This window comes from Phacochoerus africanus, chromosome 1, assembly GCF_016906955.1.
Source record: "Phacochoerus africanus isolate WHEZ1 chromosome 1, ROS_Pafr_v1, whole genome shotgun sequence".
Classification (NCBI taxonomy): domain Eukaryota; kingdom Metazoa; phylum Chordata; class Mammalia; order Artiodactyla; family Suidae; genus Phacochoerus; species Phacochoerus africanus.
The window spans coordinates 161,361,518-161,384,567 of record NC_062544.1 but is presented as its reverse complement, the minus strand read 5'-3'; the positions used below and the strand labels follow the sequence as shown (position 1 = coordinate 161,384,567).

The 23,050-nt window shown below is 44.9% G+C and overlaps 1 protein-coding gene across 1 annotated transcript in view; it reads right to left on the bottom strand.

Annotated features, from left to right (window-relative positions):
- CLSTN2 (calsyntenin 2) overlaps positions 1-23,050 on the bottom strand; it is a 654,299-nt gene that overhangs the window by 299,686 nt on the left and 331,563 nt on the right. The gene's annotated exons all lie outside the window — the stretch shown is intronic.

The following is a 23,050-nucleotide window of genomic DNA, read 5'->3' as shown; positions in this document are numbered from 1 at the left end:
GAAAGTAGGTGTAAATGTGAGGGGAAAAAAGCAAGGTTGGGGGGATGAGAAGCAAGAAGAGGTTGGGGCAGCAAAAAAGCCAATCACCCAATGGAAAAATGGGCAAAAGATCTGAATAGACCGTTCTCCAAGGAAGTTGTACAGATGGTCAACAAACACATGAGAAAATGCTCAACATCGCTGATTATAAGAGAAATGCAAATCAAAACTACCATGAGATACCACCTCACACCAGTCAGAAGGACCATCATTAATAAGTCCACAAATAACAAGTGCTGGAGGGGCTGTGGAGAAAAGGGAACCCTCCTGCACTGCTGGTGGGAATGTAAACTGGTACAGCCACTATGGAGAACAGTTTGGAGACACCTTAGAAATCTATACATAGAACTTCCATATGACCCCGCAATCCCACTCTTGGGCATCTATCCAGACAAAACTCTACTTAAAAGAGACACGTGCACCCACATGTTCATTGCAGCACTATTCACAATAGCCAGGACATGGAAACAACCCAAATGTCCATCGACAGATGATTGGATTCGAAAGATGTGGTATATATACACAATGGAATACTACTCAGCCATAAAAAAGAATGACATCATGCCATTTGCAGCAACATGGATGGAACTAGAGACTCTCATACTGAGTGAAATGAGTCAGAAAGACAAAGACAAATACCATATGATATCACTTATAACTGGAATCTGATATCCAGCACAAATGAACATCTCCTCAGAAAAGAAAAGCATGGACTTGGAGAATAGACTTGTGGCTGCCTGACGGGAGAGGGAGGGAGTGGGAGGGATCGGGAACTTAGGGTTTTCAGATACAACTTGGAATGGATTTACATGGAGATCCTGCTGAGTAGCATTGAGAACTATGTCTAGATACTTATACTGCAACAGAACAAAAGGTGGGGAAAAAAATGTATTACATGTAAGAGTAACTTGGTCCCCATGCTGTACAGAGGGAAAAAAAAAATAAAAAAAGAAGAGGTTGGGGAATGTGAGGTTTACTCACTTAGCAGATTTATTAAAGATTTCCCTGATCCATAAATCAATAGGTAGATATCTACTGAACAATAATATTTAACATCTGGTCCATAGCACCAGCACACATAGTAAGACACAACCAACAATTAATGTAGGGCTATATTATGGTTTCCATCGTGCACATATAAACAATGAGACTCTGAGCACTTAAGTGGGCTGCTTAAGGTTACACAACATCAGAGTCAAGATAGGGGCTGTGAAATTCTAGTTCACTGTCACTGGGGTGCTGTGCACAGTTGTGCAGTTTGCACACTGCTCAAGAGTGTCTTGGCATTGCCATGGTTCACAGACTAAGTCAACAACAGGGCTGGGTTACGGACTCAGCCAAAAGATTGGGACTCTTCCTAATTTTCATAATGAGGCCTCTGCTCACCAAGCCACACGCCTGCAGGTGGCATCTGCCCAGAAAAGGTGCCATTCTCTAACATGCCCCAAAGTGCCTCATGGAGTAGCCAGTCCAGCCTGCTCACCCCTTGTCCATCAGATCTATCTCAGCACTGGGAACAATGCCATGTGCACATGTTTCTCTACATTCACTTCCCAAACTTCTTGAGTGGACAAACTGAACTTTGCTCATCTCTGTGCCCCTAATGCCCAGCACAGGGTTTCTAAACCCCATGAACGGAAGTTTGGTCAAAGGGCAGAGGGGATAAATGCATGAAGGCAGGTGCACATGCAGCGCCCCTTTCACTGCACACTCCTGGATGAGCCCCCCTCCTCTGAAGACCCAGAGCCCTCGGTCCTTCCCTGTTGGGCCTAAGATCACTTTGCTCTTACTAGACAATAAGCTACGTGAGGGCAGCCATGGGGCAGGGTGATGAGCCTTTTCACCCCTGAGCACTAAGCCTGGCATTACCTATTATTTTCCTCCCCTTTCTTCTGCCTCCAATTCATTCTCCATTTTTATGTGATCTGTTTCTCAAGGACAAATCATAATGTGTGTGTGACAGGAGCTAATGGATGTCAATGTGGGTATAATTTCATTTCACAGAATCGACCAGAGTCCAAGAAGAGCTCCGCCTTCCAGGAACCAGGTCTTCCAGGATGTGCTTCTGAAGCCTTTATTCACTGTCCCTTTGCTGCAGTTTGTGAGCCATAACAGACTTCTCAGGCCTCCAGAGCTCAGGGCCATGTGAAGCTGAGGCAGCAGACAGATGACAAAGCCCTTACCCAGGCCAACCAAACCAGAAATCACTGAGGTTTTCCTTTGTATTTTCAAAGGCTTACCTGTCTGCTGGCCCTGGGGCATAGCAGACCACCTGGACTCCTGCCTGAAGGAGGCTGTACCATGGTTTTAAGCAGTTTGCACCTTGAGAATCTAGGCGTGTTCCCATCTGACAAAGGATGGGTCTATCCATCTTCAGCTTCCTTAGGTAATTGTTCTTGCTTGATTCTTTCTGCTTCAGCGAGGTTCAGCTTTTTCCCTGACCTTCATTGTTCCCTCAATACCCACAGGCTTTTGTCTTGCTTTGAAACCCATAAATGTGCAGCAGACATGGGGATTGGAACATGGAGATAGAAATGCTTAGGCCAGGACAGAGGCATCCTGCATCAGAGGATACTTACGAAGGAGCAGTGTGGGTTTGCTCCAAATCTCATTTATCTAGATTTGCTCCTTAGGCCACATCCTCCTCATCCACCTTGTTAAGGAAGGATCTGAGGCTTCCAAAGAGTGGTAGATACTCAGAAGAGCCTTGGTGGGTTGAAAGGGGGACCCAAGTGTTATAGCAGGAAGATACACCATCTCCCCCAGCTACACACTCAACCTGATACCCAGGGAGGAACCTGGTCCATCCTCCTTCCTCCTAGGTATAGCTGGTTTCCAAATGTTGCGATTCTAGTCCAGGGATGGAAAACATGGATCTCACTAGTCCCCATTTCTCTCTACCTGCACTCATAGCAGACACTGGTAATTGATCATGATACTGTTCCCTACTGAGCCAATTTCAGCCTTGGAATTCTTTCCAACACAATATTCCAAAAAATAACTGTCAGCGTTGGCACATGAAAAGCCACAGCTCTCTTCATGCTCTCCAAAAAGTTAAGGACAGATAATTGGTTAAGACCCACCGACAGGTAGGACCACCAGTGGAGCTATGAATTGGGACTATTTAAACTTATGGTGGAGTGATCATTTGTTACGCTAACAGCATCTTATGTGGTGGTCATTTGCCTCAGACTACCCTCTCAGAGCTTTCATGCCTGGCACAAACAGGATGGATGAAACAGAAACATGGAAATGGAAATCCAGACACATTTCCATTCACTCAGCCTCTACTCCAGGCAGAACAAGCTACTTAAAACAAATGGTGAGTTCTGAATATCTCAGCATGATGCCAGTGGATGCATCTTAGAATTGTTCTCTAGGCATACGCACATGTGGATGAAGCCCGGCATTCCTTCTAATTAAAAGAAAGTTGGGGGAGTTCCCATCATGGCGCAGTGGTTAACGAATCCGACTAGGAACCATGAGGTTGCGGGTTCGGTCCCTGCCCTTGCTCAGTGGGTTAACGATCCGGCGTTGCCGTGAGCTGTGGTGTAGGTCGCAGACGCGGCTCGGATCCCGCGTTGCTGTGGCTCTGGTGTAGGCCAGTGGCTACAGCTCTGATTCAAAGAAATAGCAAAAAAAAAGACAAAAAAATTTAAAAAAAATTAAAAAAAAAAGTTGGAAGATGCTCTCTTCATTTTGTAAGAACACCGAAACTACTTTATAGAAATGAGCTCAATCCTTTTCCAGGTTTGCTGTGGTTGTTTTGGACCTTACTCTTGGGCTGTGATTTCCAATGCTATTTTCCTTTTTTCCTCTCTTCTACCCATTTCTGCTTTTATTGGTCCCATTCCTCTCTAAGATCAGGAATTCAGGAGCTCCGGGAAACACCTTTTCTTCATTCCCTCTGGAGACTGGGAAAATTAAAGGACCAAAGGATTAAGGGGTCAGCAAGCCAATACTGAGTGCAGAGAGCAGGACCAGGTGTAGGATAATGGAATAAGTCACCCTTAGCAAGCCTACACCCCTGTTTCTGGGGTTAGGCAATTGAAGAGTGTCAGGTGCAGTACTGGAGGATTTGATAGGGATGCCCATGAACCAAGTGGATCTGTTGTAGCTGGCTGAGCAAAGGCAATGCAGGAGTGATGTTTGCACCAGCTATGCCCACAAGTGAGGGGTCCAAGAACCTTAGAGCTGAATTTTCCCAGTGTAGGAGTGCCTTCTGAATTTATGGCTGTGGATCACAGGAGGGAATACTCAGACTGGCGCAGATGCCTCTATTTCCCTAATTTTCCTGGGCCTCCAGCCCTGATGCTCTCTGATGTGTAACACTCTTGCTGACTTACAAACTTCCCTCTTCAGGAACTCTGTGTGGGAGTGGGAAGAATGAACAAAATCTAGCCCTTACCTAAGAAAACTCAAAGCCTTTCCCTTCCAGCTAAAACTGGCTTTTATTTCATATCTGCAGCAGGAGAATCACTCTTAAAAGTCAGTGCCAATGGAAAGTGGATTCAAAGTGTGCTTCATCATATTCAGTGGAGACAGGCTAGCCCAAGGGAATGCCCTCCCCCCCCCCTTTTTTTGGCTGTACCTGGGGCATATGGAAGTTCCGGGCCAGGGATCAAACCCGCATCCATCTGAGGCTCAGCCATGACAAACACCAGATCCTTAACCACTAGGCAACCAGGAAACTCTGGGATTGTGTTTTGTTGACAAAAGCTTGTTTTTTTTTTTTTTTTTTTTTTTTGCCATAATCCATGTACTGCTGCAAGATACTGGACGTCTTCCCCTTTGTTGCTTTTTTTTTTTTTTGTCTTTTTGTTGTTGTTGTTGTTGTTGTTGCTATTTCTTGGGCTGCTCCCGTGGCATATGGAGGTTCCCAGGCTAGGGGTCTAATCAGAGCTGTAGCCGCCAGCCTACGCCAGAGCCACAGCAACGCAGGATCCGAGCCATGTCTGCAACCTACACCACAGCTCACGGCAACGCCGGATCGTTAACCCACTGAGCAAGGGCAGGGACCGAACCCGCAACCTCATGGTTCCTAGTCGGATTCGTTAACCACTGCGCCACGACAGGAACTCCAAAAGCTTGTTTTCTTGAAGGCTGGCCTCCAGGAGACTCGGATGGCCCACACGCAGCTGTCGTTTAGAATTCTGAGCCTTTGGAGACTGTGCAATGCCCCCAGTCTCTGAGCCCTCCCTGCTCTGCTCCGAAGCTGTTAGGTCACATTTCTACTACTGTCTGAGTTCTGCAGGTGACATTGGCCTAGGGCTCCCTCTCAGGGCTCCCTCAGCCCCTGACAGCACCACCAGTGGAGAGCACCTAAAGTCTGGAGCTGTCTCTGTTTACACATCTGTCCCCCAACCAAGAAGGGCCGTTCAGACCCATGATCAAAAGCATGGTGTCTGCAGCTCCACATTCTGGATCCAGTTCCTGGCTCTGAGTGAATCCAGACAAGTTATCTGCCTCAGGTAGTTCCTCTAAAACGTGGGAGTAGGAATAGTACCTCATCTGCTCACTGTGGAGATTATTAGATGGACTACGATTGTGAAGCACCACCATGATGGCCAGCACACACCCAGCACTGTAAGTGTTGGGGGTGGGGAGGAGGGGATCAAGGACCGTCAGCTCCTTGGGGGCAGAGTCCTGTCTAAGTCACATCTGTAATCTCAGCATCTCGTCTGATACAGAAAGGCTCTCGATAAATGCGTAGAAGCTTAGATCTGCCCCAATGGCCCAGATCCCAATTAATAGCCATTGTTCGACGAGAACCACCAGTTCTTCAGCTGCCCTAAAAATCATTGACCAGACCTGACTTTCTCCTCTCTCTGCCCAATGCTCCTGGAGTGCTTCCCTAACAGCCTAGAGATTATCTCTTGCTGGCATGTCAATGGAAGACAGTGCATGAGAATCATTCTTGAAGGGAATTGTCACCAACCATTGTTGATTCCTGTTATTTGCTGTACTTATAATCTATAAAGTCACCACAAACACTGAATTAGCCAGTACTGACCTACTGCCCCAAGAGAGAGACACGGGATTAAGTTCCTAACATCCTCTGGTCATATTTTCACCAACTGATAAATGCAAAAATTTGTTTTGGGCATGTTTCTATTTAAAGACATCTTACTTGATACATACCATTGATTCATTAACATTGAACTCATGGTCAACAGCACTAAAACCCACACTTGAAGCTCGTCTAACACGTTTAAGAAAATAACATATATTTTCTCTGTAAGATATATCGCTGGCTCTCTTGTGCTTAGAAAGACTAGACAGGATTTGGAGGCCATTTTAAGCAGCAAAATCACCAATAAGAAAACACAAAAATGCAAAGAACATGGCACTAAATCGACCGTGAAAAGGACTCTTGTTTACAGGACGGGCAGAAACAAGAGGGCAGATCATCGCCTTGCTCTACCTCAGCTGGAACCCAGTACATTGGGCAACTCAAGCTTTTGCCACTTTGCACAAATCCACAAACAATCATGAAGGCACTGTGAGTATTGTTGTTGGGTTGCAAATACTTTTTAGTAAGTGAAGTCGCAATTATGGAATCCACAAAAAATGAGGGTGGACTGTGTTAGGATGGTGAAATACAGAAAGAAAACACTCACTATGGCATTTGCAATGCATGCCTGTAAACTGTGGCTTCAAATATTCTCAGACTATCAAGTTGAGCTTTAAACTTTCTTTCAGGGATGTTTCTTCTCCTTGGAACCATCAATGAGTAGTTAATAAGTACGTTTCCTCATTTGAATAAGGGATGGAAAGATGTGTCATTATTCCTCTCAAAGGTCGGCCTCATCACTCACATACTGAGTCTGATCCCCCTTTGCCTTCACCCCCCATCAGCCCCTCTTGCTGCCACATTATATATTTTTCATACCCTGCTGGATCATTTCCAACTGCAAATAAGCATGCACAGAAACACAGTATATATAAACACAATTATCCTGCCAAGTTTTTACTATAATCTCCACCTTCTAAATTAAAAAAAAACAACCTCAGAGAGGCTAAGAAACATATTGAGGTCACACAGCTAATCAGGCAGAAAAGGGCAACTCTAAAATCTATAATTTTTACAGCATTCTCCTAATTAGCTTGGGTGTATGGCTGACCTTGAGATGACTCCCAATATCAATGATAACTAGCAGAACAAGCTCTAAAGATGTTATGATGGCTAAGATAGGCTATAAAAGCTCTATGGAGCTAATATACAATTACCAAAGGGACCGACCTCAATGTGAGTCAATAGTATGAATACAGACATCACATTTGTGAGGTTCTCCACTTACTTCCAAGGACTCATCCAAATGTCGCTTAGTGCCCCCTATGTAAACAGTCATGAAGTTACATGCATATCACGATTTTCATCCATGAGAAAGCAGATATTGTGAGCTGGTATTGAAAATAAAGATAATTACACAGAAGACCTTTTTTAAGCACTCCTTGTCATTAGACAGCATCTAGTAATCACACAGCAAATACAAGAATAACGAACAACTCCAACATTTTGTTAAAACCCAAGACATCTTGCACACCATTGAAAACCCAAAGCTCAAAAATATTAAGCTGGAAGTTTCCACAAAAGACATTAAAGGAAGAAAGAAAAGATGAATAAGGAGGAAGTAATGGAATTTAACTGTAAGTAGAAAAATTCATCCTCGCCTCAGGTTTGAAAAGAATACATATCACAGCGGCAAATGGGAAATGACAAACCTCCCATCAGAAACATGACTTTTCATTCTCATTGTGGCACATTCACAGCTTTCCCAAGGATTTGACTCAAGAGAGCCAGAAGAAGAAAAAAGGAAAAGACAAATGAATTGGAAATGACCTCATCTATTATCTATAGCTACACGGAGGAAATAATGCCTTCCCAAAGCTGGGCCATGGATTAGCTGTCAAATAAAACACCTATGTATAAGTACTTGACCTAAGCACAAAGCATTAAAGTAATTTCAGCTACATACGGTCTGAGGGAGTCACTACTTGTATGAAATTAGCAAGTGGTAGATAGAGGTCTCCACACTGGGCTTTCTTTTCCTGATCCCAAGGTCTGTTTAAATAACTTTTCTAAAGAGAGCCTAACACAATAAAAGGAGGCTGAAAAGCTATGAACAGAGGACGTGTAAAAGAGGAAATTAAAAATGTGATTAAGCATTGGGGAAAGTGCTCAATCAATAATGAAAGAATAACAAATTAAAACAAAGATGAAATGATTTTGAGACTAACACAGAAAAAATATCTAGTAATATTCAGTGCTGGCAGGATCTGTGAAAAGGTAAGCACCTCAACACCATTGGGGGAAAGGAAAATGACACCTCTGAAAAGAATATATGTAGAGAGTCTCAGAAATGTTTATATCCTTTGACCTAGCAATTTCTCTACTGGGACCTCATCTTAAGGAAAGACTCTGAAATGGAGAGTGATATTTTGGCACAAGAGTGATGACTATAATACTTTTTAAAATATTTATGTTTATATCTGCAAAGGTTTGGAAACAACCTACATGCTCAACAGCGGGAGAATCGTTCATTAAATTGTGACACATCTATAAGTCAGAACAGTTTGCAGCCATTTAAAACCACATTCTCAAGACACTCTTAATGGGCATCGGTATATTTAAGATTATACAGGAAAATAATTTTCTACATAGAATGTGATCTCATAGCACACACACACACACACACACACGCACACGCACACGCACACGCACACCCCGCTACACATAGAACACTGGAAATAAATAGGCTGAAATACCAACAATACTTGCCACCACCTCCCAGTGAGACTACCAGTGACTTGAATTTTTTCTTAATAAACAACTGAACAATAATGAATTTAAAATACAAGAAGGTACTCTCATGACATTCATGATCTATGGTAAATATTTTCCATCATTTCTCCAAGTAATATAAGATTTTCCTCATTACATAGGCAGACTGTGTTACTGCTGTCTAGTCCACTGCGTCGTGGTTTTTTACTTATCACCTAAGCATTTTCCCTTATTAAATCAGTCTAATCCCTTAAGTGATCCTCAGAGACTATTCCACTTGCAGCATGCGCCAAGATCTATTTCTGGAGCATACACTTAATTCTTATAGAGCCTTTCCTTAGTTTGAAGCAAATGTGCTTTAAAAGTTTGAAACTGATCCTCTACACCCTTGGTCAACACTTCCAGTGAACACTGAAGAGTTTCACGAACACATTCATTTATTTGAAAAATACTTACTAAGTGCCCAATCTCTGCCTTTCTACACTACACATACTGCTCTTGAAATCTCCCTGTGCCTGAAGCTTGTCACCCCAGCCACACCTGGGAGTGAGACATTCAACTTCCAGCATGCAGCATGGAGTTAGACATAGAACAAACACATGCCCGGTGTGTGGAAAGACATGTACTTCTTATACTGAAATGCAAATGAAAAACAAACAGAAATAAAAGCAAAAATAAACCAATGGGACCTAATCAAACTGACAAGCTTTTGCACAGCAAAGGAAACCAAAAAGACAACTTACAGAATGGGAGAAAATATTTTCAAATGATGCAACTGACAAGGGCTTAATGTCTAGACTATATAAGCAACTTATACAACTCAACAGCAAAAAAGCCAACAACCCAATCAAAAAATGGGCAAAAGACCTGAATAGACAGTTTTCCAAGGAAGATGTACAAATGGCCAACAAGCACGTGAAAAAAATGCTCAACATCACTGATTATTAGAGAAATGCAAATCAAAACTACCATGAGGTACCACCTCACACCAGTCAGAATGGCCATCATTAATAAGTCCACAAATAACAAGTGCTGGGGGGGGTGTAGAGAAAAAGGAACCCTCCTGAACTGTGGGTGGGAATGCAAGTGGTACAACCAATATGGAGATCAGTATGGAGGTATCTTAGAAATCTATACAGAGGACTACCTTATGACCCAGCAATCCCACTCTTGGGCATATATACGGACAAAACTTTCCTTAAAAAAGACACATGCACCTGCATGTTCATTGCAACATTATTCACAATAGCCAAGGCATGAAATAAACCCAAATGTCTACTGATAGATGATTGGATTAGGAAGATGTGGCATATATACACAATGGGATACTACTCAGCCATAAAAAGAATGAAATAATGCCATTTGCAGCAACATGGATGGAACTAGAGACTCTCATACTGAGTGAAGTAAGTTGGAAAGAGAACGACAAATACCATGATATCACTTATATCTGGAATCTAATATACGGCACAAATGAACCTTTCCACAGAAAAGAAAATCATGGACTTGGAGAATATATGTGTGGTTGCCAAGGGGGAGGGGGAGGGAGTGGGGTGGTTGAGGAGCTTGGTGTTAATAGATACAAATTATTGCCTTTGGAATGGATTAGCAATGAGATCCTGCTGTGTAGCCCTGGGAACTATGTCTAGTCACTTATGATGGAGCATGTTAATGTGTGAAAATAGAATGTGTACATGTATGTGTAACTGGATCACCATACTGTACAGTAGAAGAAAATTGTGTTGGAGAAATAGCTATTAAAATAATAATAATAATAAATAAATACAAAGAAGAAAAAGAAAAACAAACAGACAGTTCATGACTGAGCCAGAGAAGGAGAAGCTGCAATAAAACTATTTAAAAGGAAACAAAAAGTGTCTTACATACATTAAGTGCAAGGGCTCTGATGAGATTTTAGTTAATGATATTTCTTTGGCTGGCTTTCTGTTGTACTGAATCAAATGGAAGTCTCAAACAATCAGAAAACTTTAACCTGAAAACAAGGGAAGAACTGTATAGTCTTGAGAAATACTCTTTCCCAGCACGTCAGATCCAGCTTATGTTCTTGGATATAAGGCAGGGAAGACAGTGAAAATACCAACCCGAAACACATTCTGAAGGATGCCAAGGCAAATGACCACTTCTGAGCTCCTACTAAGGGCCTGGCTCAGAGTGATGGCAATTTCTCATGTCATGTCACTCAATCTGTACAACTGACCCAGTGACACTGATGAGATGGTACTCATTTTATTGAGCTCAGAGAGGGGAAGGATCAGATGTCCATTCATTTGGTGAAACAGGTTGTAACCATTCAAATACATTGTCCTCTAGGAATTAGTTTGATTGTGAAGTTAAAACACAGCATTCTTAAGGTTTCTTTTTGGAGCAACATGGCTCAAAATGAAGTTTACAGTCTACCTTCCTCAAAGGGGGGATAGGAATCCACATTTTGAGAGGTCCCAGTGCCAGCAGAAGATCAGGGTAAGAATGGGTGGGTGGGCTCTTGTGGATATGTTTAAGGAAAGGTCTCTCTTATGTTCATCTGTCTAGAACTAACTTTGACCTAGAAATAGAAGTGGGGTGGATGGAAAGTTTAGGGTTGGTAGATGCAAACCTAGTACCTTTAGAATGGATAAGCAATGAGGTCCTACCATTCAGCACAGGGAACTATATCCAGTCTCTTGGGATAGACCATGATGGAAGATAATGCAAGAAAAGGAATGTATATATATGTATGAAAGGGTCACTATGCTGTACAGCAGACATTGACTCAGTGCTATAAATCAACTCTCCCCTAATAAAAAATAAATTTGATAGAAATAGCTTTGTCATCTCACACTACCTATGAACTTATCAGCAAAATGTGGGGAAAGGAAATATTTGTGTTGACAGAGATCTAACTTGTACACACAAACATCAGTTTTCCAGATTCAGGATTTAAGGATCTTGAGTGTTTTCAAACCCATCTGAATGTCCTGGGTTACGTACACGGAGCTGATAATTTCTGTTCTTAAAGTTTGGGCTGGAGTTGAAAGAATGGGCATCAGACCTCTGGTCACGTGTCCAGTTTCTGGGAACAAGTAGGCACATGGCCAATGGATGCTGAATATTTTTATCCCTCAGTGCTCTCACGATAACCTGGAAATAAAGGATCTGCTCTGCCTCATGCACAAGGATAACACCAGGACCACATGGGGCATATCTGAAGGCTCCTCAGTTCTTAAACTATTTTAAATCACAGCCTTTGCAGTTTTATAAATGACACGGCCTTGCTTCCCATACAAATACACCAATGCACATACACAAATATTGTACCCACAATTATTTCAGACAGTTCATGAAATTCCTGAAGCCACGATGAATCCTAGATTGAGAAACTGTCTCATAAATTACTTATGGGAAACTCTTATAAACTTCCTCTCCACGAAGCCCAAGACCACCTCATCCCTACTCTCCTTCTTGCAGGAAGCGAGATTATTTCCATCCCTTAAATAAGGTTTGCAAAGACCTGCATCTCTCCCCAGATCTGTGATGTATTTGCAACGAGAGATGGGAACATGGGAAATCTGCAAATATCTTCTAAAGAGTCCCTCATTACCTATTTCATGATTTCTAGGAGAGAATGGGAGAGATGTGCCCCAATTAAGCAAGGGACCCACGATTTCTGCCCCAAGGATAGTTCCAAAGGAGACAGAATGTGTCTCCATGATGGATGTGAAAAGTTACCCAACTGCCCCCAAGAATGGTCTGCCTCTGGCTCTGAGCAGAACTGACAGCCCAACCCATCACCAGGCATGGAGGCTCCGACTCCAGGAGTGTCACTCAATCAGACCCCCACATCCGTCAGGGGGATGACCTGGCAACAGTTAAGTCTCGATGGTGCTCTACCTGCAGGAAAAATCTGAAGACTAAAACTCTTGGTGCACCCCTGTCTTCTGGGATCCTAAACTTTTGATCTCCTTGTAATGAAGAGAATTCTGCTAAGGTCTGTCCCAGAGAAGTGATCCCTGCTCCTGGCAGATCTAGAAATAGCCCTTCCACTTCCTGTTCTTGGCTGCGTTCTTGCTCAGCACACCCACCCTTCCTTGGGAGGAGAGGCTCGAACACCTACCTGTCAGGGGTCCCTACTTGTGGTCTCTCTGGCTGCACTGTGGTGCTGTTGTTATTGTTGTTTTCTTTTTTGGCCACCCCAGGGGGAGTTCCTGGGCTAGGGGTCAGATTCGAGCCTCAGTTTTGACCTAAGCTGCAGCTGTGGCAATGTGGGATCCTTAACCCACTGTGCAGGGCTGGGGATTGAACCAGTATCCTGCACTCCCAAGATGCCACCAATCCCATTGTGATACAGTGGGAACTCCTGCACTATGCTGTTTTGAGTTTGTTTTTTCTTCTTACCACCTCACCTGGGCTAGGGTTCCATTTGGACCTGCACGTGAAGTCTGTGCAACAGCCACAGAAACACGAGATCTGAGCCACATCTGTGACCTATACTGCAGCTTATGGCAATACCAGATCCTCAACCCAATGAGCAAGGCCAGAGATCAAACTCAAATCCTCATGGAGACAATGTCAGGTCCTTCACCCGTTGAGCCACAAGGGGAACTCCCGTTTTGAGTGTTCTAAGTGAGTTATAAAAGAGCACTTAGGAGTTCCCATCGTGGAGCAGTGGTTAACGAATCCGACTAGGAACCATGAGGTTGCGGGTTCGGTCCCTGCCCTTGCTCAGTGGGTTAACGATCCGGTGTTGCCGTGAGCTGTGGTGTAGGTTGCAGACGCGGCTCGGATCCTGCGTTGCTGTGGCTCTGGCGTAGGCTGGTGGCTACAGCTCCGATTCAACCCCTAGCCTGGGAACCTCCATATGCCACGGGAGCGGCCCAAGAAATAGCAACAACAACAACAACAACAATAACAACAACAAAAGACAAAAAAAAAATTAAAAGAGCACTTAAACAAACGACAATGTAACATCATAAACAAATGTAGCTGCTGCCAACACTAATTAGAGGCATCAACTCATTGGGTGCCACCTGCACAGCACCCCTAAGCTCAGAGCGGCTGCTAACAAGAACCTGGCAGTGATCACAGCAGGGCTCAAGTGCTGCCCTTGAATAGCCCCTATCTTACATGGGCAGCCTACTCTTTGCCCATGACCAAGATTTGCTGACTCTGTCTTTGCAACTATAACCATAACCTGGAATCTGTTGTCCTCCATCCCTCTCCATCCCTCTGCCTTGACCTTGGATAGGGCTTCCACTGTTCCTTGACTGTTGTACCTGGACTATATAGGGGGTTGGAAGGATCCCAGTGATCAAACTCATGTGTATACAGACTTAGGCAGAGCTGCACATTTGGCCAACGAGACATTTTAGACGGGGGTTGGGAGGGAGATGCAGGGATTGGTATTAACTTAGCACTTTGGCCTGGCTTTCATGGAGACACACCAGCCAGCACCAGCGATCACTGGCTATCATAAAATTGGCTGGGTCAGGGCTGAAGAGAAGCTCAGTGGCTCCCTCAGCTGCCCACATGTCCCTTCCTGAGTCTAAGTTCCAGCTGCAACTTCCCTGAACAACATAATCAGCTCAGCAAGACGCATCTGTGCCTCACGCTTTCCTAACATGCTGACACCTTCGAGATCTTCCTTCCCACGATCCTCTGCAGACATGCTTCTCAAATTTCCCCATAATCCAGATGGTTCAGAGCACTTGTTAAAATGCAGATCCTGATCCAGGAGTGTGGGCTGAGGTTCCATGTTGCCAGTAAGCCCCCAGATGAGGCCCCTGCTGCTGGTCTGAGGACCACACTTTGAGTAGTGAGTGTCTCTGGGTGCTAGTTTAGGACCTCAGACAAAAGTGGGCTACATACATCCCTACACAAGATGGGATTTTTAAGCCTTGGGCTTGATTCTACAATATGCTCCCTCTTTTCCCCACTGTCCACAAAACCTGCCTCCTGATCTCCTCATTTATGCCCTGCTCTCATTTATCCCCTCAATTCTGTTTCCAAGGCTTGCTTTATAATAAAACCCATGTCTCATTGTGTTGTTACTGACCTGGGTTCTTGGTCTTCCTTAATCAAGAGGAATTGATAAGAGGCTAGACAAGAAATTTAGGCAAGGCTTTATTGGGATCCCTACTGCAGGATGGGGGGAGTGAAAACAAGCAACAGGTTCCCTTGCTTGATAGCTCCCTGAAGTTGAGGAGGGGGTGAGCTCATTCCTTATATGCGATGAGGGTAGCAGTGGGTTCAGGGGTCAGACCAGAGGGTGGCTTAGGTAATCCACCCACCTCTTTGGTGATGCTGTGTGCAGGGGGCATATATAGTACCCTGCTTTTGCTCTGGGCTTTTCAGAAGCAGCAGTTGGTTTTTGTGTGTGTGTGTGTGTGTGTGTGTGTGTGTGTGTGTGTCTTATTGCCCATAATTTGCCCCAACTGCACATATATGTAGTTATTTTTAGGCCTTCACTTGCTTTGTATTTGTTGCTCAAGGAGATGTTTATCTAGGTGTAAGCATTGCAGCCACTGCAGCAAAAGGTCTCAGGTCCCAGCTTGTCTCAGTATCATTCCCTTGCTTGAAATTCATCAGTGTTGCTCTGTTACTAACAAATTTCTTAGGGTGGCATCTGTGGCTTGTTAGAACCTAACTCCATCTCCCCACAAGTGTCTTCATATCCTGAGCTGCTGCCAAAGCAAACAGGCTGTGGTCCTGTGTGTGTTGTGGCTCTCAGCCTCCAGGCTTTGAAACCTCCTTCTTCCAGCCTCCCCCCACTCCCACCCCCAGCCCCGCAATGCACCTGAGCAACTCTTACGCCTTCTCCCAGGCAGGGCTCAGATTCCACGACGGCCAAGTACCAGGCCAGGCCTTTGTGCTGTCTTCTCACTTCTATGTTTCCCTCTCTTGACAGCGTTCCATAAAGGTGGGAACTGGGTGTCCTTTCCATCATAAGCACAGTGTACTGTTGACAGCACAGACCATGGGGCTTGGCTCAGAGAAGGTGCTCAGTAAGTCTTTGAGGGAGATGGAAGGAGGTGGGGGGAGGAATGGAGGGAAGGAGGGAAAGAAGGAAAGAGGGAGGGAAGGGGCCAGCAACTGCCTTTGGTGACTTTCCTCTCCACCTGTCACCCTAGTCAAGGAACCAGGTGTCAACTAACAGGCTAGAAAAGAGATGTTGTCTCCAAATTTCATGAAACATTTTGAGCTTTTCCTGCCAAAATTTCGAAGAAAGCAAATTAGCTCTTCAGACTCTTAGTCACAAAACATTCATTTAATAACTAGGCAAGCTATCAATGTGTAGAAACAGATGCTGAATAAATAATATAGTCCAGAAAAAATGTAATAGAAGAAGCTACTTATGATGATTCTTTTTCAAAAGTTTTCATAAATGTCGAGCTCAGTGGCCTTGCCCCAGAGGAGATGGCAAATTTTAGTACTGAGAACGATGAAGTGACCTTCTGGTAATGCCACTCATTACCTCCTTCTTTCCTTCCAAAGTCCGTGCCTAAATGCCTACCACGTCGGACTCAGAGAGGTCTGGCCAGGAAAGATGCGGTGCTGGCACCCAGAGGGGATCTTGCACCCATGTGTCCCCACACTCGGGCAGCCTGAAGGAGTCACGGGCAATATATGCTTGGCAGAAATGTCACAGGGTGGTGGACACATCTGCCACACAGAGTACCCATCAGTGGGGAAAAGACTCTTTTCGGAATTCGGCTGCTTAAGAATCTTTTATAATTCCATGTTGTCAGTTGTGGATTTATTAAAGGTCACAAAAAAAGCAATATTCTTTCCCGCTAAAAACCAAGCTTTGAATTAAGGTCTGCCTAAAACCACATTTCACATTAATGAAGACTATATTATGAAAATGGATTTTTAGTTTTAGCGATTTACTCTCAAGTTTGGGGAAAAGAGTGATTAATTAAAGCGAAGGCTTTCCTTTCTTTTCTCCCCCTGGGTGGGTTTTCACACCCATTCAGCCTAATTACCCCTGGTCCAAGGCCCACCCTGTGGCCGCTGAGTGCAGCCGGGCTCTCCCTGTGTGTGCGGAGGAAGGTCTGGCTGCTACCCTAGAGGTTGGGGCTCTTACAGAGACAGTGGTTCCCATGCCACTCCAGGAAGGACTGGAGCAAACGGCATTCCATCAAACAGATATGTAGAGTAATTAAAATAGATTTTTCTCATTTTTTCCCCTATCAAAACTTCATGAAGCATTAGCCCCAGCCTCCCCAAAAGGCGCAGCCGAACAGTTGTGACACTCAGCTGGAACTGCCTGACGTGGAAATTGCTAGCTGATTCTCCTTTCCATCGTCAGAGTTGGGCACATTGTTTGGAGGGCCCTGGAGGAGTGTGCTCCTGGAAAGCAGAACCAGACCGGCTCGCTCAGTGTTCCTAGAACCCTGCACAGTGTGGGCGCCAGTGAACTATGCTGAGGGAACACGTGCTCGCTCAGACACGCTTGCTGTTGCCCCTCAATGTCTGGTTGCTGGATAATGTCTCTCTCCCCAGGATGTTGTCTGTTAGTCTTGTTTGGATGTTTCCCACCATAGCACAGACTATTCCCACTGTTTCCCATAAAAACTGAGGCAGGCTCTTTGCCAAGCCGACTGAGTTGATCTCTGAAAATGGATCGCAATTCACTTGATCCAGAAAATCCCACAAAATCAAGTAAATCAAGAGGTTCAAATCTTTGTGTTCACTTTGCGAACACCCAGTTAACTGCCCGGGCCATTGGCTTTGCCTGTCCAATAAGCCTGAGAGATGTCACTGAGCGATGTATCTGAGAGATGTCACTTTATAGAAGCAATGGGGTGCCACTCTGTCCTTACAATGGTAGAGCTGGCAGATGTGCCCAGGTGAAACAGTGGGACTGGACACAGGGTCAGGGGCCCCAGAAGAGTGCTGTTTTCGCTGCAGATGCTTAAAAGTGCAGAGAGTAATGATAAACTTAAGGGTTGGGAGGTAGGGTCATGGATCACATCCAGGTAAACAAAGCCACTCTATTTATAGAACTTGAGGTCGGATTAGCCCGACATGAACTCTGCCTGCCGCATTGAGATGATCTTTCCTAAAGAAGAACAGATTGTTCCTAGACCCCAAGAGGATGTTGCATGGAAGAAAAAGATACCCTAGAAGAAACTGCTGAAACAAAAACTTATGGCCCAGGAATACATTCAGCATAAAATAAAAGCAAATAAATGTTGAAAACATTAAGGAGGTAGCTTTTGAAAGGGCCTCTTGCTATTTCTTAAATTGACATGGTTCCCAGCTAGCGCTTAAGGTCACACTGCTCTCTCTCTGGACTCTCCCTGCGAACCGCAGGCCATAAGCCAGGATACAGCCTGTGTTGGTCCCCATTCTGTTGGTTCTGTTGCCCTGCAGGGCGAGGCTCTCTGGTGACTGTCTGAAATCTTTCCAAGCTCCTCCTTGACATCTCCTGTCCTCCCAAGGTCCCTCATCTGGACCCACGAGTTATAGTTGTTTCCAAGAATACTGAGTAAAATGAAGATATCTATAATTTAGTACGTGGCAGGAAAGGAAATAGGCTTTCATGCCAGACCACCTGGGCCACAAAGTAATTCTCCCTATGAACTTCCAAAGCCTTAATGTTCTCATCTGTAAAACAGAGATAATCAGGCCCTAAGGTTTGGAAGCCAATTGAATTGGATAAAATCAGCAAAGTGCCAATACTGTATCTGGAACATTATAGGTACCCCGTATGGAAGTCATGTGCTGTTATCCCAACCAGCTAGCCTAGGTCATGTCAGAAGCCATAAGCCTGACCACTCCCTGACCATTTCTTCCTGAGAGTTCCAGCCCCCAAAGCTATATGGTGCCAAATAAGCCCTCTGCAGAGCGTCTGCTCAACCCTCAGCCTTGTCAGACTTCTTAGGCTATAGGCTGGGCACGCCTGTTAATATGCTTGTGTGAGCTGCAGGGCAATTGCTCCGGCTAGAACATCTGTCTGTGTCAATTTATCTTCATTTTAGCTTAGATTTTCAGCTGTACTTGTTTGAACAGAGAAATAACTTTGGAATCAGGACAGTCTCTCTTGAGGGTCTGTCCATTGAAGTGGACATCTTAACAAAGGTCTGGCTTGGCTTGCACAAGCTGTCTGGCATCTCAACCCCTCTGTGGCTCCAGGAATTGTAAGGACCTACTTAGGAGAAGAGGGGTGGGGGAGTGTGTGTGGGGGGGACTGTGGCTGCCAGCAAGGAATCAAAGACCCCCAGGGGTAAACCCTTCCTCAGGCCCCTTCTCTCTTTCCAAAGATACTATGGTGGTTCCTTTTGCGTCATCTTAACTGGCCACGGGGTATCCTGATTAAACATTACTTCTGGCTGCATCTGTGAGCGTGTTCTCAGAGGAGATGGGTGTTTTGAGTTGGCAGATGCGGTGCATTAGATTGCCCTCCCCAAAGGGGGTGGGCCTCACCCCACTCTTTGGGACCCAAAGAGACCAAAAGGCAGAGGAAGGATGAATCCATCCCTTTTTTCCTGCCTCACTGATTGAGCCAGGACATCTCATCTACTCTGATCCCTGGGCTGGGATTTACACCCCCAGCTCCTCTGGTTCTCAGACCTTCAGTCTTGGACTGAATTAAACCACCAGCTTTTCCTGGGTCTTCAGCTTGCAGACAGCAGATCGTGAGACTTCTCAGCTTCCACAGCTGCATGAGCCAGTTCATTTTCTCTCTCTCTCTCTCTCACTCTCTCTCTCACATACACATACACACGTTCTGTTTCTCTAGAGAACCCTAATACAGATACTGAGCTGAAACAAACAAATTTACAAAGTATCAGAACTAAAAGATCTTCTGGAAGTCATCTGATCCCCAGCTCTCACTTCAAAAGTGGGCAAAGGGTGGCCCAAGGAGGGAAAGTGACTTGTCCAGGGTCACACAGTGACCTGGTAGGAGTGGGAGGACCCAGGTTGAAACCTGACCTCCAAATCTGTGAAATGTAGCTCCTTCCATCTCCTGTGTGCACAGTTTATAATAAACTAATCTTCAAACACTATGGAAGCCCTCAGTTGGAGGAATTTTATAAGGACACCTTTGGTTCATGTGCTGATCCTGCACTGGTGTGAACAGGGGGAATTGCTGTGGTCAGACCTCAGCCCCTGCAGATATGTGATGAGCTGACATCTGAGAGTCCCTGGTGCCTCAGCCCCTCCCTCACACCCTAGCATTTTAGCCATCCCCCTTCTGATTGCTGACAGACATCCTCTCAGGTGCTATAGCTGCAAGTTCTCAGAGAGTCTCACATGCACTGGAGGGCAAGATCACATAACTCATCACAGCCCAGGAAAGGTCTGCTGCCCACAGCATCTGAAGAAGAGCCTTAGTTTCTCTCATCTGTTTCCCTCATCTCTGCCCAAACTAGCCTCCTCCTCTTCCCCATCCCCCTTTCCTCTCCCTTCTCTTCTTCCTCTGCCTCTTCTCCCTGCCCCCTCCTCCCCCTCCTCCTCCCCTGCCTCTTCCCCCTCTTCCCCCTCTCCCTCTCCCTCCTCCATCCCCTTCTCCAGCCTTGGGGCTGCAGCTCTGCAGCCCCAGCCACCACTGCCTGCAGGAATCAAGACAAGGTGCCTTGTTCCTCATGGGTGGCTCTCCCCCACGGGGCCCCTGGGCAGCACAGCTTTTGTCCCTACTTGAAAATGGCCCCTTTGGCTTCACTTACACCCTATTTTTGTGTGGGATGTTAATCAAATGCTTTGCTCTGCTCAAGGAATGGACAGCATCACCTCTCATCTCCTCTCAGACATCCGTGACCGTTTTCCTTTGAAGTTCCCCCCTCACACATGCATTAATCTGTGCCCTCAGATGCCTGGGGTAGCGGGTCTGAGTAGTGCTGATATCTGGAACCCCCTGCTGCTCATACATCCTGTTTGATTAGAAATGTGATTTCATTTTAGAGTCACTTAGGAGTCAGGGTATTTGCCGAGCTCTGGAAGGCAGGAAGAGCGGGTCCTGTGGGATTCAACTGGGCTAGGGCATGAGGAGCCTGCCAGGGTGCTAGGCTGCTTTATGTCTTCATCTCTTGCCACATAAAGGGGACAGAGGTTTTGTCTGGGGAGGGTTTAAGGGACAGAGGTGCCCCACAGCCTTCCACACACTGAAATGCCTACATTTCTTACTGAAACGATACCCGTTCACAAAAACAAGCAAGCATGCCAAAAACCATTAGGAGGGGAGAACGGCAGCAAAGGAAATAAATCACATCATTTTGTTTTACTTTAGAGACCCAGGTGTTCTGTGTTCTTATGCTTGTTTTTTAAATGGAAGAAATCTGTCTAATATTCAAGGGGTTTGAAGTTGATGTATTTTTAGGCTTAGGGAAAAATTGGCTTAACACAAATGTAGTTCTGGGCACTACAAGGATGCCAGGGCTTCCCAAAGGTCACCTCTCATCTATAGGGTGACAAATAGGGGCACGAACCATCTAGTTTGCCTAGACCTAAATAGTTTCCCAGGATGCAAGACTTTTAGCGCTAAAAATTGGGAGAGTCCCAAAAAAACCTAAAGAGTCAGTCACCCTATACCAACATCCTAACTGCTGAGGGACCGGGTCCTTAACCTGGCCACAAAGGAGACACAGGATTAAGAATCAACCCTCATGGAGCAGATATCACTTACCGCCAAGTCATGCCCCAAGGTCCATGTGAAGAACTTTTCATGGTCTTAAGCTCACTGTTCTGAAAACCAACCAAAATCTCAATGGCATTCATCCCTGATTAGAAGAGGAATCTTCATAAACCTTTCATGAGGGATGTGTTCCCCACTCTGCATCTTCTAGTACCAGCTCTAACCTTGGCCCCAGTGTGTCATGCACCAAGAATCTTGACGATGCTTCCATTCATTACTCATGGTCCTCAAAAGAATTGAAAACAGTATTATTATTCCCATTTCAAAAACTCCAGGATTGGATCCCAAGTCTATCTGAATTCACAGCCCACAATCTTTTTTTTACTATGTTTGCTGCCTCTCAGAAACAAGTGAGTGTCTTCCAGGACATAATCAGCAGCTGCTAAAGAGCCCACCATCCCCTCCTGGAATTCCTCCTGACTCACCATTCTACCTGCCCAGAGGTGCCCAGTCACGCTCAGGCCAGCCCTTCCTGGGAATGATTTATTAGTCAGAGGTTTCCCATTTTTATTGAGATTATGGTAAAATAATAATATTATCATCATCATCGGAAGAAGAAGAAGACCACCACCAACAACACTGAATGCCCTTGATATGTGCCAGGCATTTCGCAACACATTTTACAACACGTTTCATGAAAACTTCATCCTATGAGCTGGGTATCATGGCCACTGTTCAGCTGAGGAAACCTAGACTTAGAAAGACTAAATAAATCAAGGTGTACACTGATGGTATGGCTGGGTTTCAAAACCACATGTTTGAGTCCTTCTCCTGGCTTAGACAGACCAGGACAGAGAAAGGCATCTGGAATAATGCTTTGAACTCATGGCAGTGAAAGTTTCTGCATTAGAAACTGCCCACTCAGAACCACAATTATTTAGCAGGAATATCCTCTGATGGAAGGGGCAGGAGGTGCATTCAATTAACATTTCAAGCAGAGTCAGAATTCATGACTCTCCTGGGGAAAATCATAAGACTTCACCTCAATCATAATTAAAAATGATACTCAGCTTCCATCTGATATGCATCTAAATCTATTTTAGTGTTATTAGTGTGGAAACAGATTCTCCATCAGAGTCATTCCTGGCTCATAAATAAACTAAAGTAAAAGCAAAATAAATTTTAAGTTGGAAGTATCAACGTAAATGCATTTTTACAAGTTGTCTTATTTACAGTCACAGATTCACATTTTATTGATTGCAAGCTTTTTAAAAAAGGCTACACATATCTGTACTGCATAATAAGAAGACTTTAAAAAGAGAAGAACGTGGCAGATACACATGCCCTCAGTAGATGCCATTAGCCACACGCTAGAGTGGGGTGTACACTCTACAGCAGCCTCCCTGGGTTCCAGGAGAACATTAAGTAAGGGGGAGTTCACAAAGGGTGAGGCCACTCCAAAGCCACCAGGGATCCCTGAAGCCAGGACACGTTGCACCTTCCTGAATCAGTGCAAGGCCATGTCCCTGCAGAGCTGCACTGCCTCTGGAGACGGAAAGACCAAGGACAGCTTCAACCCCAACACCTGCCAGTCATTAGATTGTCCTTTTTGGAAGTTACTTGTCTCTAGCACATGGCAACATGTTTCCCCC